The 13923-nt window shown below is 44.5% G+C and overlaps 1 protein-coding gene across 3 annotated transcripts in view; it reads left to right on the top strand.

Moving 5' to 3' along the window:
* The first annotated feature begins 13149 nt into the window (after positions 1 to 13149).
* NCAPD2 (non-SMC condensin I complex subunit D2) overlaps positions 13150 to 13923 on the top strand; it is an 88178-nt gene continuing 87404 nt past the window's right edge. The window contains exon 1 of one of the 3 annotated variants that reach the window (XM_069243089.1): positions 13150 to 13901. The gene's annotated coding sequence lies outside the window, so the exon portion shown is untranslated. The remainder of the gene's footprint in view (positions 13902 to 13923) is intronic. The other 2 variants (XM_069243091.1, XM_069243090.1) reach the window with 2 other exon arrangements.

Below are 13923 nucleotides of genomic sequence, written 5' to 3' on the forward strand. Positions count from 1 at the left end.
GGGTTCCAATGGAATTGCACAATCATATTCTCGATGTGGAGGTAGCACAGGTTTTGACGGTTTTTGGAAAACATCCTGAAACTCCAAATAGTGGTCTGGGATCCCTTGGACCGTATTAATGGACATACCAGTGGCACCTTCAGTAGCTAAGGATCTTTTCGGAGACCAATACTTGTCGGAAGTAAAACAGTTCTCATGACAAAATTGCGAAGACAAAGAGACTGTCCGGGTAACCCAATTTATATATGGGTTATGTCTGATGAGCCACGGAATTCCAAGAATGATGGTATGGTTAGGGGACGTAATAAGATCGAAGGAGATGTGTTCTTGATGGTTTCCCACCTGTAGACTTAACATCAGGGTAGTGGTGTCTACAGGACCAGAGGATATCAAAGATCCATCCACAGTGTGTACCTGTTCGGGTACCTCTTTTGCTTGAGTAGGGACTAGGTTAGCAGCAGCCCACGTCTTGTCCATGTATATACCACTAGCACCACAATCTAGTAATGCCATAGTCTTTTCTTGACGACCGTCAGGAAGTTGTAACAGGACCGGAAAGATGAACAAGGCAGTTGTATTGTCATTAAAGGAGCTGATGGAAGGTATAGCTGTAGATCCCGTCCCCTCCCTTCTTACAGAGGACGGGAGGTGGCGTTTCCCAAAGGCCTGGACGGACGTACTGGACAGGTACGGAGCATGTGACCAGCAGAACCACAATACAGGCACAACCCTCTCTTGCGTCTGTCTTCTCGTTCACTAGCAGAGAGCGGACCTCGGGTAGTATCCACCTGCATGGGTTCCCCTTCGATGTCTCTAGCAGGAGTGCGAGGTTCCTCGGAACGCTGCAGGTATGCACGTGAGCTACTTGGCTGGGCAAACCCTCTACTCCTTTTCTTCTCCGATCTCCGTTCCTGAAGACGATATTCGATGGACAGTGCTTGATCCATCAGGCCACGAAGATCTTCCGCTCTGGTAGAATGCACTAGTTCATCCTTTATTTCTTCTTTGAGTCCTCTACGAAATAATGTTACCAGAGTACGTTCCACCCAAGTGGTCTCTGCCGCCAGCTGACGAAAACGGGTTATATATTGCAGGACGTCTTGGGAGCCTTGTTGGATGTCGCACAAGGCTTCTTCAGCGGAGGCTTCCAATCCAGGACGACTAAACATCTGTTTGAAGCGACTCACAAAGGCGGAATAGTCTGACAATACAGGGTCGTTGGAGGACACCATCGGGGTTGCCCAGGCCAAGGCTGGACCGGATAAGGCACTGATAAGATAACCCACCTTGGTCCTGTCGTGGGAGAATTGAGTAGGTCGGAAGGCGAAATACACCGTTAAAGCATCCAAGAACTCGCGAAGCTTGGTTGGTTCACCAGAGAAACAAGGGGTAGAAGCGGAGATTGTCGGAACATCACTGGTGCGGAGGGCCAAAGCCTGTCGTAACGCAGCATTTTCATTACGTAGTTGTTGCAATTCCTGGGCTTGTTGCTGAATCGTGGTCAACAGAGATTGCTCCGGATCTGCAGCAGCCGCCACTGTATTATCCATGGTGTTTGAGGACGTCGGAATGGTTGGGCGCTGCAATCTGTCACGACTCACGTGCTGCTTGCGCCTGGAATTTGCAGATCTGGTGGCGTGAATCTTCAATGTTCGGCTTTGGCCCAAAAAGGGGCGACTCTTTCTGGTAGCCACGGTGCTGTAGGCAATGGAGACACCAAGAACAGACCGTGCCCTTCAGAAAGTAGCGCCAGAGGGAAAAAAACCCTTAAAAAGGGGAAAAAACCTCCAAACAGGAAGGCTCCTGGAGAAAAACAAGAACAAACAAACAGGAATCCAAAAGGAGCAAAAATCAGAAAACACAGAAGGCTGAATCCAAAACCAAAAGGCAAGGAAATCAGGAGCGAAGACACTAACTGAGCAGAAAGTGTTGCAGCGCAAAGAAAGAGGAAAAACACAGCCCTTATATACCAAAAAACAGGAAGTGACCCACAGGAAGTAAAAGGACACCATCTTAGATAGGGAAACAATACATAGAACAGAATAGTAGAGGAACCATAGAGAATAGGGAACAAGGAATGCTGGGAAAGCACAGGAATCTGGGAAGGAGGAAAAAACATAAAGAAAGGCACACAACAGACTGCAAAAAAGAAGAAGGACAAAGAAACGAAGAAAAACAGGTAAGAGGGTTCAGAGACCACTGGGACAGTGAAAGGCAGAAGGAAGAACGAGGCCCCAAGCAAATCTGGGGCCTCGAAACGCGCAGGAGAGGCTGGGGGCGCGCCGCGTCTTAATAACGCGGTGCGCGGCCCGAGCCGAACGCCCGGCAGAAGTCGAGCTCTCGGCTCGCGCCGCACCGCGCGGCGCGACAGGGAGGGCAGTAGCCAATGGCTACTAGCCCTTAGGGTGGCTACACCCTCTTTGTGCCTCCTCCCAAGGGGAGGGGGTCACATTCCTATCCCTATTGGGAGGATCCTCCATCTGCAAGATGGAGGATTCCTAAAAGTCAGAGTCACTTCAGCTCAGGTTGCCTTAGGGGCTGTCCTGACTGGTCAGTGACTCCTCCTTGTTTTTCTCATTATCTCCTCCGGCCTTGCCGCCAAAAGTGGGGCCGGGCAACTCCACTAGCTGGAATGCCCTGTGGTGCTGGAACAAAGGGGGTGAGCCTTTGAGGCTCACCGCCAGGTGTTACAGCTCCTGCAAGGGGGAGGTGATAAGCATCTCCACCCAGTACAGGCTTTGTTAACAGCCATAGAGTGACAAAGGCACTCTCCCCATGTGGCCAGCAACATGTCTCGAGTGTGGCAGGCTGCTACAACCAGTCAGCCTACACAGGTAGTTGGTTAAGGTTTCAGGGGGCACCTCTAAGGTGCCCTCTGGGGTGTATTTTACAATAAAATGTACACTGGCATCAGTGTGCATTTATTGTGCTGAGAAGTTTGATACCAAACTTCCCAGTTTTCAGTGTAGCCATTATGGTGCTGTGGAGTTCGTGTTTGACAGACTCCCAGACCATATACTCTTATGGCTACCCTGCACTTACAATGTCTAAGGTTTGGCTTAGACACTGTAGGGGCACAGTGCTCATGCACTGGTGCCGTCACCCATGGTATAGTGCACCCTGCCTTAGGGCTGTAAGGCCTGCTAGCGGGGTGACTTATCTATACTGCATAGGCAGTGGGAGGTTGGCATGGCACCCTGAGGGGAGTGCCATGTCGACTTACTCGTTTTGTCCTCACCAGCACACACAAGCTGGCAAGCAGTGTGTCTGTGCTGAGTGAGGGGTCCCCAGGGTGGCATAAGATATGCTGCAGCCCTTAGAGACCTTCCCTGGCATCAGGGCCCTTGGTACCAGCGGTACCAGTTACAAGGGACTTACCTGGGTGCCAGGGTGTGGCAATTGTGTAAACAAAAGTACAGGTTAGGGAAAGAACACTGGTGCTGGGGCCTGGTTAGCAGGCCTCAGCACACTTTCAGTTCAAAACATAGCATCAGCAAAGGCAAAAAGTCAGGGGGTAACCATGCCAAGGAGGCATTTCCTTACAGTGCATCTCCTGTCGAGTGGCTATTTGCCCTCTTTCGTGCAGCATTAACCACCACTGAATCGGGAGGCACCTGATGGGTGATGTAATCAGGGTCAGAGGGTGCAGGCTTATACTTCTTCTCTATTCTATGTGTGATTATTCTTGCTTTCACAGACTCATTAAAAATTTGGTCTGCGTGCTTTACCGTGCCTGATAGCATTGGTAGGCATTGGTACCTAGCATGTGTTGAGGATAACGTGTTAAACGAAAAATCTTCCTCTAATGGTTAAGTGTGCATTGCTACCCAATGATATGCTGCAGCCCTGGCTATGACCTGATTGTATACTGTGGTATCCTCAGGTGGAGATGGTTTAGAGGAGTAGGTATCTGGGTCGTTATCTGGGATGGGATCAGGATCATAAAGGTCCCATGGATCTACAATGTCTTCTTGAGAATCAAAAGAATTTGTTGGAGAAGGCATTGGAGGAGGGCTGGTGTGAGGAGAGGTAGGTAGGTGCGGAGAATGAGGAGGAGAAGACTGAGGAGGTACTGGCTTCTCTTTTTGCTTTGGCACTTTAGCAGGTGGCTGTGCAGTGTTCAGTTCTTCTTGGAATGCTAGCTTTCTCTTTAGAGGAGGTGCTGTAATAATTCTCCCCGTCTCTTTATGGATGTGTTTGCTAGATTGCCTCTCATCCATAACTTGTGGAATGGGCTCAATGTCTGACTCTTCCTCAGAGGTTTTACGGCTTTCTCGTAGTTTTCTGGAAAGTACTTGCTCCTCTGTGTAACCTGTCTTTTTCGGTTCTGAAGCTTGATGTTTTTTCGGTATCGAAAATGCTGTGGAAGGTCTCGGCTGCAAAACTGTTTTTCTAATTTTCGACTCTGAAAATTGATGTTTTTTGCTGGAGTCTGAAATGGAGCCCTTGATATTTTTTGCCAACTCCGAAGTAATTGTAGGTGTTGGGCACCGACAGTCTTTTTTCGGGCTGAACCATGGCCTTCCGGCAGTGGTGTACCCAAGGCCTTCTGATGTTTTTTTTGTGTGGGGGTGCAGGGGCAAACGTACTCACATGCTGGCCGGCTGTGATGGGTCTGGCATCTTCGTACTCCTGCTCGGACTCTGTGTCTCGGATAGAGACTGCTATTTGCGTCTGCTCCTCTTCGGTGACGTCAAGATGTTCACTGCTCTTCGACACTATTTCCAGCCTTCTTGCTCTTCGGTCTCTAAGAGTCTTTTTTGATCGAAATGATCGACAGGCCTCACAGTTTTCCTCCTGGTGGTCTGGAGAAAGGCATAGGTTGCAAACCAAGTGCTGGTCTATGTATGGGTAGTTGGCGTGGCACCGAGGGCAGAATCGGAATGGAGTCCGATCCATCAGGCTCTCCACGCGGTTGGCCCGAATAGGCCTGAATTGGGCACGTGCGCCCCGAAGGGCGAACAAAGTGGTTTCCCGACGGTACTACTGGTTCGATGCTAGTTGGATAACGTGATCGAGACAATACCGACGAAAAGAAAGGTTTTCTAAAGTTTTCCAATTCGAAATCTCGGAGCGAGAGGAAACACGTCCGAACCCGACGGCAGAAAGAAAACAAACAATGGAGTCGATGACCATGCGCAATGAAACCGAGAGGAGGAGTCACTCGATCCTGTGACTCTAAAAGACTTCTTCGAAAAAAACAACTTGTAAACACTCCAAGCCCAACACTAGATGTCGGAATCGATACGCATAGCATGTGTATCTGCAGCTACACATGCCATCAAACAATCGAACATATATATATATATATATATATCAGACACTACACCTTTCTAAGTCAACTGATGTAATTGTTGTCCTTCATATGTGTCCATGAATTCTGCCTTTTTGGTGTCCTTCTTTTTTGTCTTTAAGCAATATCGGCTTTTAGTTTGTAGAAAAATGTTTTAGATTTTCTTAGCTTGAGTGAAAGAAAGTCTTAATTTTATTAAAGACACGGAGGCAAGCTTTATGCTATCTGTTCTTGCATTTATTTGAATATCAGCCAAGATAACTACAACTCCCAGCATGCTTAGACAGTACAACTACAAAATGCTGTCATAAATAGAAGAGTAAACAACCAGTCACATAAAGGCAACCCTATAAAGGTCTTGACTGGGCGCAACAAGTCCTCTTTTCTTGGTGGCGCAATTTAGGACACTGAAATAACAGTGTTATAATCAGAACAATAGAAAAAGACAAAAGAAAAGTAAACACGCTTTTAAAATAGTTCACATAACGGAGAATCTTAAAGATTAAAATCATTAATATAAGTTGGATGTTCTTCCTTGTACGGAGTGCTGGAAACAAGAGAATAACGAGGAGATCCCAGAATATGTTGTAGATGAATGTTCTTCTTAAGACCTCTGGTTAGTGGCAGAAGATAACGCTATAGGAAAAATAAAGGGAGGGTTAGAACAGAAGTGGAGGGATAATACTTGCCTCCATGTCTTCATTAAAATAGAGTCCTTCTTTCACTGAAGCTAAAAAAAAATACATTCCTATTATGCTAGTTCAAAGCATAGCTACAATTTTATTAGCAACATGAGAAACAGGTTTGCAATAGAACACCGTAAAAGTAGAAACATCTGTTCAATCAGCAGATTTAAGAATGTCATTCAGACTCGCTCCAACCCGGAAGACGTTAGATGCCATAGCACCCTTGGTAGGGTGGGCTCCAAAAGTTGAAATGTTAACACCCGCCAAATTCATGATCCATATAACCAAACGGGCTAAAGTAGGAAAAGACACAGTATTGTGGGGCATTCTGAAAGAAATAAGAAGATGGGGGGGTCCGATGACTTTCTCAAATCTTTAGTTTTTGAAATATATTCTCTTTAACAACTTCCAAAACATAATTTTGGTTGATCAGGAAAATAAGGATAAAACACAGATATTGGGTTTGTTTTAGTTCTTATACGAACTTGGAAAAATACACCTGAATGAATATATTGTACAGAAGAAGAATTCAAAGCTGTGGCATCAGAAATACATTTTAAAGAAACTAAACATGGAAGTACAGTCAATTCTGCAGACAAAAGTTTTAGAGAAAAGAAAGAGTTACCAGGTTTATTGAGGCAATATTGTAGTTACATTTGCATCCCATATTGAATTATATTTTGGTAAAGGAGGCTTTGAAAATCTTACTCCCTTTAAAAGACAACATATCAATGGATGTTCACCCACAGATTTTCCATCCACTCTATAGTAATCCATTGATATTGCTGATCTATATGTATTGACTGTTCTGTAAGCTTTCCCTTGGGAAGCCAAAGAAGCTAAAAAGTTTACAATCAATGTTACATTTGCTGAAAAGAGATCTGCACCCCAGCCGATATACCAGCTATCCCATACTTTCCAGGCTGGCTTGTATGTTTGGCTGTACCTGGAGCCCAGGATTGCTGGATGAATTGAGTAGCTTCTCATGAAATTCCTGAGGTTCTCCAGGAAGACCCAAAACCATCCATGCCACCAACATGAGGGAGTTGTTGACAATCAGATTGTGCAGTAATCCTTGAGGATTCTGGAGCAACAATGGCAATTGTGGAAGAAGAGTAGGTTGATCTACCAACAACTCCAGGACTGTGGGGAACCAGGGCTTGCCTTGCCAGAAAGAAGTAACCAGTAGGACCTTTGCTTTTTGACAACGAATGTGAGTGAGTACTTGAGATATCATAATGAAGGGAGGAAAGGCAGAACTCAGCTGATTGGACCAGTCTTGAAGAAAAGCATGGCCTCCAGGTGTAAAAAGAAAGAATGTGGGTATTCAAGTGGGAAGCAAATAGTTTGATGGAGAAGGGGCCTGAATTTAGAAAAAAGTTTTTTGAATACTGTTGGGTGAAGACGCCAGCTGCTTGAATCTTGAAGATGTCTGGAGCACCAACCTGCTATTGTGTTCATACTTCCTGGAAGATATTCTGCTTGGGCTGAGGTCTGTCTCTGGAGACAAAACTCCCAAAAATGTCTTTCTAGCTTGGTTAGAAGTTTGGACCTTGTACCTCCTAGATGATTTATATATTGAACAGCTGATAGGTTGTCCATTCGAAGCAGAATGGAACAAATTATCCTGTCTTCGACAAAGGTTTGGATTGCCAAGGAACCCTTCAAACATCTCTAAACAATTGATGTGCAGTGATGCCTTCTCTTGTGACCATGCGCCGCCAGTCGAGAACTGACCACAACTTGCACCCTAACAGTCCGACTTGCATCGAATTCTTAAACAAGATCTGGTGATGTAGAGAAAATTGCTCTTTCATTCCAAGCTTCTAGGTGATCTAACCTCCATTGGAATTCTGAACCAGAATATTGATCTAGAGGAATGACGTCTCCATAACTGAGACCCTTTTGAAGAAGGCAAATTTATTTTGAGGCTTTGTAGGGCTCAATAATGTACCAGGCCTGTAAAAATGGCTTGAACTGAGGAAGCCAGAAGACCTAATATCCAAGCTAAAAGTCTGAGAGTTAGATTGGATTGATTCAAGACTTGAGTTAACTCTCTGTTGATATGAGAAACCTTCTCTTTTGGAAGCTGAAGGATTGAATTGTCTGAATCTATCACAAAACCTACAAACTCCATCTGTCAAGATGGATTTAAAGCTGATTTGTGCTTGTTGATGAGAAAAGCTACGTTTTGGAGAAGAGATATGAAGTTTGGCAAAGGTGGTGTTAAGAAGACCTTATCCTGATGTAATAAAATAAATTGTCTAGATAATCTAGTAATCTGACACCTTGTGCTCTCATTTGAGATATGACTGGTTTGAAAACCTTTGTGAAACACCAAGGAGCTGAAGATAGTCCAAAGGGAAGGCTTATGAACTGATATAATGTGTATTTCCTTGGCAATTGGAGGAATTTCCTTAAGGAATGATGAATCAGAATTAAAAAGGTATGCATCCTGAAGATCCTGGCACACCATCCAGTCTTTCTCCAAAAAGAATCCCTGAGGTGGAGAATTGCCTCAATTTTTAAGTGATGATACACTATGTGATTGTTGAATGACTTTACATTTATTACTGGCGGAGATTTTTTTTTCTTTTGAACCAACAAGATCGTACTTACAAACCTGATGGATTAGGGGAAGAAATCTCTATAGCTTGTTTGGGAAGAAGGGATTGAATCTCTTGAGACAGTAGAACAATCTTGTTCTTTCGAGAAAGAAAGGGATATTGTTATCATTTCTTGGACTGGTGCCTTGTTAAGTTCTATACAGTAATCTTGTACTGTTTGTAAAACCCACAGATCTGAAGTTATGTTTCTCCAAGCAGGGATAAACAAATGTGTACATTCTGCCACCGGAGGATGGCCAGAAAGAAGGGTACTTACCTGGGTTCTGGGATCCTCTGCTTCTGGAACCAGGTTGCCTGAAACTTCTGCTCCTCTGAGAATACAATTGTGGTTTATAGTCTTGTTGCCATCCAAAGGAGCCTCTGGTCTGATTAAACGCACCTGTTGAGAGATAGCAGACAGCCAAGAGGATCCTGCCTTTGCCGGCCCTGCCAAAAACCTGATTGTGGAAAATTCTTTATAAAGAAGAATGTGTCTATTGATGCAAACGTGGCCCCATTCTTCCTGAGCTCTTTGAGGAAAGAGTCACCAAAAAGCAAACCGTTTGCATCCTGACCCTCTTCCTTTGTTGCCAAATTACTCAATTTGGGATCAATCTTCAAAAGCCAGCTTTTGCATCTTTCTTGTGCCATGGCCGAATTGGTGTTTCCTAAGAGACAAATTGTTGTTCTGGGCCCAAAGGGACAAAATTATAGGATCTACTTTGGTGCCCTCAATCCTTGCTTCTTCTGCCAGATCCAAAATTCTGGTAAGAGGACCAGTGAGGTCTAGTAATCTGCCCTGGCAATCTGTCCAGGCTCTGTCTATTTCCTTCTCAGGGTCTTTCCCAAACTTTGTAAAGAATAGGCGCATATTTGGATCTATACTAGGTGTGGCAGAGATGCTATTGGGCAAAGAAGGACAAGGACATACAGAACGAAGTCTGTTACCAGAAAGTTTGTCAAAAGGTTGTCTTAATTTTTCAGAGACATACAGGGACACGTGTTCGCAAGGACACCATTCTGTGCAATGTGCATGTCGGACAAGGGTAGGATCAAACATCGCTTGACCTGAAAAATCAAGCAGTGTATCATATTCACTGTTAGTAATAGATTTAAATGACTCTATCAATTCGTTACAAGAGGTTTTACGCCTCTTCTCCACAGGCCTAGGCCAGATCATAATGTCTGGATCCTTAGCCATGTCATTATCAGAGTCTTCCATATCATCATCTGTGCCTCGTAATTGTGTCACATTGATAGGGAATTTGAGCTTTTTTGAACTATCACTAGCATCATAGAAAAAGGTTGTACGGAAGGAGAATCATTAGCTACATTTGTATCAACTGCCACACGTTTTTGGCCTTTTTAATATTAACATCTTCAGCATCATTGGCCAATAATTTTAGCATGGAAGCTTTGAGTGTTTTAGAAATATTTGTCATAGAGGCTGAAACAGCCTGTAGTACAGAATCTTTTATGAAAGAATTTAAGTTATCTTTAAATATTTGTACTTCTTCATCATCAGAATAATTCTCCATTTTATTTAAAGAAATAAATATGTTTATATTGAAAAATGTAAGAAATGGTACAATTTTTATCCGGAGACTTGGGGGAACGCTGGGTGGAAGGAAATTTGTGGCTGCTCTCAGATTCCAGAACTTTCTGTCACAGGAATGAGAGGAAAAAGTGTTTTTTGGCCAAATTTTGAGGTTTGCAAAGGATTCTGGGTAACAGAACCTGATCAGAGCCCCACATGTCACCCCATTTTGAATTCCCCTAGGTGTCTAGTGTTCAAAACTGCACAGGTTTGCTAGGTTTCCCTAGGTGCGGGCTGAACTAGAGGCCAAAATCCACAGCTAGGCACTTTGCAAAAAACAGCTCTGTTTTCTTTGTGAAAATGTGATGTGTCCACGTTGTGTTTTGAGGCATTTCCTGTCGCGGGTGCTAGGCCTATCCATGCAAGTGAGGTACCATTTTTATTGGGAGACATCGTGGAACACAGAATAGCAAAATAAGTGTTATTGCCCTGTGACACACTCAGATCTTGCTTGTGCTGTCGCTGCCTCCACCACCACGGAAGTGACCCGGGAAGACGGCCTTCCCATTGGTTCCCTGCTACCACCGCGGGAACTGCAGATGGTCAAAAAGAGGCTTTCTCCCTTTTACGGGGAGAACGACCGGATTCGGAGCTGGAGTGTGACGGAGCCGACAGGAGGAGAAGAACGGAGGACAATGGAAGACGCTACCCCAGAAGACGCTGCACTTACCCTTCGGAAGAGCGAACCGACGTTGGGATCCAGAACGGTGGAGACCGTTGCAGAGACGAGGACCGCCGGCCCCGGGGAGCATGCGAGTGAGCCGCCACGCTTCAGGAGAAGCGTGGCCAATCCAGGTACGGGAGTGCGGGACGGGGGAAGAAAGGAGCGGGAGGAGGGAGGTGAAAGGAGGCGGGTAAAGGAAAACACGGAAAGGAAAAGGAAGGCGAAAACCCACACACTTACCGTATCTATTCTTTTCTGTTTCCACACGCTTCCCGCGAGGCCCTGGGAGAAAGAAAGAAGAAGACGAGATGTAGTGGCTAGAAGAAAAAAAAGACACTTAAACCCACCAACCCTCAAAACCAACCAACAACCACATTCTTTATACCATCCAAAAGACCAATAAAGGCAGCTTACCTAAAACAAAAACCAAGCAGTCTGATGTCATCGATCGGCCAACCTCGTACATGCCCCTTGTCTTTCTCTACATTTTTTCCTCCCAAATGTAAGACAGTATGTAAAAAAGACTTCTATTTGAGAAATGCCCTGTAATTCACATGCTAGTATGGGCACCCCGGAATTCAGAGATGTGCAAATAACCACTGTTTCTTAACACCTTATCTTGTGCCCATTTTGGAAATACAAAGATTTTCTTGCTACCTCTGTTTTCATTGGGAAAATGTGATGTGTCCACGTTGTGTTTTGGGGCATTTCCTGTTGCGGGAACTAGGCCTACCCACACAAGTGAGGTATCATTTTTATCGGGAGACTTGAGGGAACGCTGGGTGGTAGGAAATTTGTGGCTCCTCTCAGATTCCAGAACTTTCTGTCACCGAAATGTGAGGAAAAAGTGTTTTTTTAGCCAAATTTTGAGGTTTGCAAAGGAGTCTAGATAACAGAACCTGGTCAGAGCCCCACAAGTCACCTCATCTTGGATTCCCCTAGGTGTCTAGTTTTAAAAAATGCACAGGTTTGGTAGGTTTCCCTTTGTGCCGGCTGAGCTAGAGGCCAAAATGTACAGCTAGGCACTTTGCAAAAAACACGTCAGCTTTCAGTGAGAAAATGTGATGTGTCCATGTTGCGTTTCCTGTCGTGAGCATTAGGCCTACCCACGCAAGTGAGGTACCATTTTTATCAGGAGACTTGGGGGAACACAGAATAGCAAAACAAGTATTATTGCCCCTTGTCTTTCTCTTCATTTTTTCCTTCTGAATGTAAAACAGTGTGTAAAAAAGACGTCCAATTGAGAAATGCCTTGTAATTCACATGCTGGTATGGGCACCCCGTAATTCAGAGAAGTGAAAATAACCACTGCTTCTCAACACCTTATCTTGTGCCCATTTTGGAAATACAAAGGTTTTCTTGATACCTATTTTTCACTCTTTATATTTCAGCAAATGAGTTGCTGTATACCCAGTATAGAATGAAAACCCATTGCAAGGTGCAGCTCATTTATTGGCTCTTGGTAACTAGGGTTCTTGATGACCCTACAAGCCTTATATATCCCCGCAACCAGAAGAGTCCAGCTGACGGAACGGTATATTAATTTTAAAAATCTGACATCGCAGGAAAAAGTTACAGAGTAAACAAAAATGGACAAAAATGGCTGTTTTTTTCACCTCAATTTAATTTTTATTTTTTTCCAGCTGTTATTTTCTGTAGGAAACACTTGTAGGATCTACACAAATGACCCCTTGCTGAATTCAGAATTGTGTCTACTTTTCAGAAATGTTTAGCTTTCTGGGATCCAGCATTGGTTTCTCACCCATTTTGTCACTAACTTGAAGGAGGCTGAAAGCACAAAAAATAGTAAAAATGGGATATGTCCCAGTAAAATGGCAAAATTGTATTGAAAAATTGGGTTTTCTAATTCAAGTCTGCCTGTTCCTGAAAGCTGGAAAGATGGTGATCTTGCCACCGCAAACCCTTTGTTGATGCCATTTTCAGGGGAAAAACCACGAGCCGCCATCTGCAGCTTTTTTTCCCCATTTTTTTTTAGAAAAAAAACAAAACTTTTACTGCAATTTGGTTAATTTCTTGGTCTCCTTCAGGGGAACCCACAAAGTCTGGGTACCTCTAGAATCCCTAGGATGTTTGAAAAAAAGGACGCAAATTTGGCGTGGGTAGCTTATGTGAACAAAAAGTTATGAGGGCCTAGGCGGAACTGCCCCAAATAGCCAAAAAAAAAGGCTCGGCACGGGAGGGGAAAAGGCCTGGCAGCAAGGAGTTAAGTGATTGGTTGTTTATGTTCTCTTTATGGCAACATTTTGTTGTTGTACTATCTAAGCATGCTGGGAGTTGTAGTTATCTTGGCTCAGCTGCTATTCAAATAGTGCAAGAAAAGAGCCATACAGGAGCCTCCGGGTCTTTTAATAAAATCTAGCAACCCTCGCTGCTTTTTATGGGCACACACAGTGTTGAACTTCTTTGAAGATGGGAGTTACCAACGAGTCTCAACTGGTCTACATAACTGAAGTGGGAAGGTACCGGCGCTTCTCGGTATCTAACACGTAGTCTGGAACAGTGCGCACCGCGTTTCTCTTTCAAACTCTGGAGCCTAGCCTGCGATTTAAAATATTATATAAAAATAAACTATTTTGTTTTGTCAATGCCTGTACGAATAAGGACTCAGGAAACGCAACATTCTTTTTTACGCTGAAGAAGTATTTTAGGATAAGGTCCCGCCATCCGAGAAATAAAGAAGCCGCCATCTTACAGGTAGGCCAAGACCATGAATGTACAATTATAAATGAACTAGAACGCCATTCATTCAATGCGAGACAGTGCGGATTGGCGGGGCCAAGAAATGGCGTCTCACTCCTACAGGAAAGTCTTCCGCTAAGGGTCTTATAGACGAGGGACGTGATTGGTTTACACCAAAGCCGCCACTCTAATTGGCTTGCCTTGGTTTGGTAAAACAATCCAATTGGGTATTTCGAGCGCTCTCTTTTCGGTTGGCTGTGGCTTCCCCCTCAAGTTCGTGCTCAGCCTGGAACCGTTGTTCAGCTTCCTGCGCGCCGGATTTGAACACGGTCTCGTCAGCTCGTGTCTGAAGGCGGTAAGTGGTAGCGCGAGAGAGG

Source organism: Pleurodeles waltl, chromosome 7 (assembly GCF_031143425.1).
Source record: "Pleurodeles waltl isolate 20211129_DDA chromosome 7, aPleWal1.hap1.20221129, whole genome shotgun sequence".
NCBI classification, from domain to species: domain Eukaryota; kingdom Metazoa; phylum Chordata; class Amphibia; order Caudata; family Salamandridae; genus Pleurodeles; species Pleurodeles waltl.